The 3,729-nt window shown below is 32.2% G+C and overlaps 1 non-coding gene across 1 annotated transcript; it reads right to left on the bottom strand.

Moving 5' to 3' along the window:
* Positions 1-3,311: 3,311 nt before the first annotated feature.
* LOC138163270 (U6atac minor spliceosomal RNA) lies at positions 3,312-3,433 on the bottom strand. Its single transcript, XR_011168865.1, has one exon. It is a non-coding gene; the product is annotated as a U6atac minor spliceosomal RNA (small nuclear RNA).
* Between the last annotated feature and the right edge of the window lie 296 nt (positions 3,434-3,729).

The following is a 3,729-nucleotide window of genomic DNA, read 5'->3' as shown; positions in this document are numbered from 1 at the left end:
TAATGTTAGTTATGTGTTATAGCAGAAACATTACAATTATGATAAAGTAAACAATCTTTCAGATGTTAGAAATTCAGATCATCATAAAATATGTCAGACTAACTTTGGTATATTAAGGGGCTAATGTGCCTCAGACAGAGTGTCATTATCTTAAAGTACAAGTTGAAAACTTTCATAGGGCATATAGATCATTCTAACCTTGTGAGGAGCCTTAAAGAAATTAGTGACAATGAAAGAGTGTCAATTTTGCTTTTTTTTACACTCAGGTGATAAAACAAAATACTCTTAAAAATCACTATTATCTACTGAATTCTAGAAAGTTTCATTTATTTGTATAAAAAGAAAGCTTTCTCTAAATTATTTTGAGTACCAGAACTATTATAATTGACATGAGAGGGGCGGCCAGGTAGCGGAGCGAGTAAGAGCACCAGCTCCAGTGTCGGGATGACCTGGGGATCAAGTCTGGGCTCAGATACTTAGCACCACACCCAGAAATAACTGGCTGTGTAACCTTGAGCAAGTTACTTAACCCTGATTGCTTAAAAAAAATAATTGACATGAGAAATTTATATACTTCTTCCCTCACCCAGCAATTAGACATGAGTTATATAATAACAAAAAAGTTAGTGTTTTTGATTGCAAATATCATGATATTAACCTATAAAATTTAGTCACATATAAAGTTGAATAACAATAGGATCAGATTTTTATTTATATTCATGTAAGTTTATTGAGAAAAATCATATAATCTTAGAGATAGAATACACAGTAACAGTTATATAGTCCAACCCACATATCTTATTGATGAATAAAATGCCTACAAAGGTCAAATGACATGATTGAGACTCCTATGCTTCTAGTTACCTAAATGAATTATTAGTGTAAAATCCACTCTACAACATATTCCTTAACTTTTTTTTTCAACGTAACCTAAGAATAGCTTGGAAAGAAAGCCTTTCCTTACTTGAAATGTTATAAATTCCCTTTAGGAACCCTCCCTCAGAAATCCTTTTGGTTTCAAAATGACCTTTCTTTTCTCTGTTTCTTCCTTTGTCTCATGTCTTCAGCCTGTAGCAATGTGTACCTGAATGGCACATCAAAGACCTGAAAATTATTGTTTTCCATTAATGCTTTTAAAAATTCATTTTAGTAGTTTCATGCTGATAACCCCTGCCAATAAACACCTTTTATATTTATGGTCATGATTTAGACACCGAAAATCTAATCTAAACTTTTTAGTTCGTTAGCAATGTGGATGGGGATAGGTTTGCTGACAAAGAAATAAGGATATAAGAAAACAGCAAAAGTAAATCAAAATAAGATTCTGAAAAACTCAAAGACTATAAGGAAATAGCTCTTTTTCTCTGATCTCATCCCAAAATATAAAGCTATGTTTTTTATTAAATTCTTAAGAGTTCTCCTTATTACTGTATTAAGAATAAGTCTCTGGCCCTGAAGCTTCCGTTTTCTGATTGACTGGTTCTCCTCAGAAGCTCTAATTTAAGAAAGAGGCCCAGACCAAAGATTTCTTCATCCTTCTTCAGGCTGTCCAACTGACTTCTCTTGAAAACTTTGTGTACTATGCCCCTTAGTCTTGTCCCTTCTCCCTTCCTCACTTTCTTCCTTCCACTCCCTAGATTTTCACCCTCAGTGGTGTTGTCTTCCTCCTTTGTTAGAATGCAAGCTCCTTGAGGATAGAGACTGTCTTTCTTTCTACTTGAATTTGTATTCTTAGAACTTAGTACAGTACTTTGCATATAATAATCACTAAAGAAATTCTTATTGGCTGATAACTTTTCAAATCTATAATTTAGTTTAAATTTAAATGGATGATATTAATAATTTCATCCATGATATGGTATATGATTGGAGAAGGAAGTGGGCAGGTCATGCAGCAGGTCGATAGCTTTAGTACTGTCTTCATGGTGTTGGGTCAATCTGCTTTGTAGAATTTAAGAGAAGACCTATGTAAGTCATATAGGATGAAAAGGTGTGACTATGTTACAAGATGCATCACATTCATAAAATAAAGATTTCACAAGTTAGATTACATTTTACAAAGGTCTGAAGCAATTTAATGAGTTCAGTTTTGGGACAGAACACAATCTCATACAGAGTTCCTTGACCCTTAGTTTATGCACAAAAATGAAGATTTTTAAGTAAAGTAAAATACTTTTTTCCTTTTGTGGACTCCCTGCCCCTGTAATGCAGCAGCTACTTGAATGATCTTTACTCTAGTTCTACTTACTAACAATCTTTCATGATATTAGAGGCTTGAGAATTTCAGGGACTACTTTATGTTAGAGAAAATTTTATTCCTTGAGATGCAAGCTCCCAGGGCCTACATTACTATCTTTTACAATCCTCTTCACAACTTACTTTATTGTTCTGTCTTTGTCTTGAACTTTAAGAAAAGTTATAGCAACTGAAAAAGTGAATTATTATGCACACATCGATAAAAAATGACTAATTTGCAAATTATTGAAAACCTAAGTCACCCACTTATTAATAGTCTTACCTTAAAGGAAAATAGAATGTAATGTTGTGGCAAAAGTAGCCAGAAAAAAAGAACAAGGGAAAAATATATGTAGTTACATGTCTAGGCATAGAAAGAATATAAATATATATAATATATATATATATATATAATATACATACACACATAATACATGCATACATACAGATACATACATACATATGTATATGTTATTACTATTATGATTATTATGTATTTAATATATATTTTAAAGACATCTCTCTTTGAAGAGTCTCATTTAAAAGCCTGGGGTTGAGAGGGGAGGGTGGGTGGTAAAAAACTCTGCATATTAAGTTACATGCTTCATTGTTTTTATGCTACTTGAGTGCCCTCTGTCTTTTACTGTTACTATATGCACTTAATTGGCCTCTTGGGATTTATCAGTCTTTGTTCAATAAAGGACAAAGCTCAGTTTATTTTTATATTTTAAGTGGATTTTTATTTAAAGCAATTTTCCCTGTTCTATTATAGATTTTCCAATTCATTTCAAACACGGACTTGCTCTAAAACCATTTTTCAAATAGCTATAATCATTATTGAAATGTTAACTTTTTGTAGCACAGATAAAATTGCTTATATTTGAAACATTCTACCTTTAGGGTTCAGGAAATGTATTTGAATTTTTTTTTGTAAAGACTATTTTTATTTTTTTCCAATTACACATAAATATATTTTTCAACATTCATTTTTATAAAATTTTGAATTCTAAATTTTCTCCCTATTTTCCATCCCCCTACCCCGAGATTGCAAGCAATCTGATATAGGTTATACATGTGCAATCATGTTAAACATATTTCCACATTAGTTGTCTTAACATTAAGTGTGTTATAAAGGACACTAGGACTTCTTCCATCCTTATCAATGAGAGTGCTAATCTTCTCTCTTTTCATACAATACTGTATTTGAATATTTTTTCCTAAGAATGTGCAACAAGGCTTGTTAATATATTCAGTAATTAGTTTTCTGAGAAACCACTCCAGTGTTCCAAGGAGTGATGGTACTAATTAACACTTAATAATGTATTCTGTGTACCAACAAGTCCACAGGGCTCTCAGTAGTTTAGTATACCAGCACCGAATACCTATTGTAAACACCTATCATGGACATCCCATTGCATAAGCATAGATTCTGGTTCTCTAAAGTATGGTCTATAAATAGTGTGATATACTAGGAGGAACATGGCCTTGTAGTCA

Source organism: Petaurus breviceps, unplaced genomic scaffold (assembly GCF_028583685.1).
Source record: "Petaurus breviceps papuanus isolate PSGF00001 unplaced genomic scaffold, PetGlider_PUasm1.0 187, whole genome shotgun sequence".
Classification (NCBI taxonomy): domain Eukaryota; kingdom Metazoa; phylum Chordata; class Mammalia; order Diprotodontia; family Petauridae; genus Petaurus; species Petaurus breviceps.
This window is presented reverse-complemented; position numbering and strand designations above follow the sequence as displayed.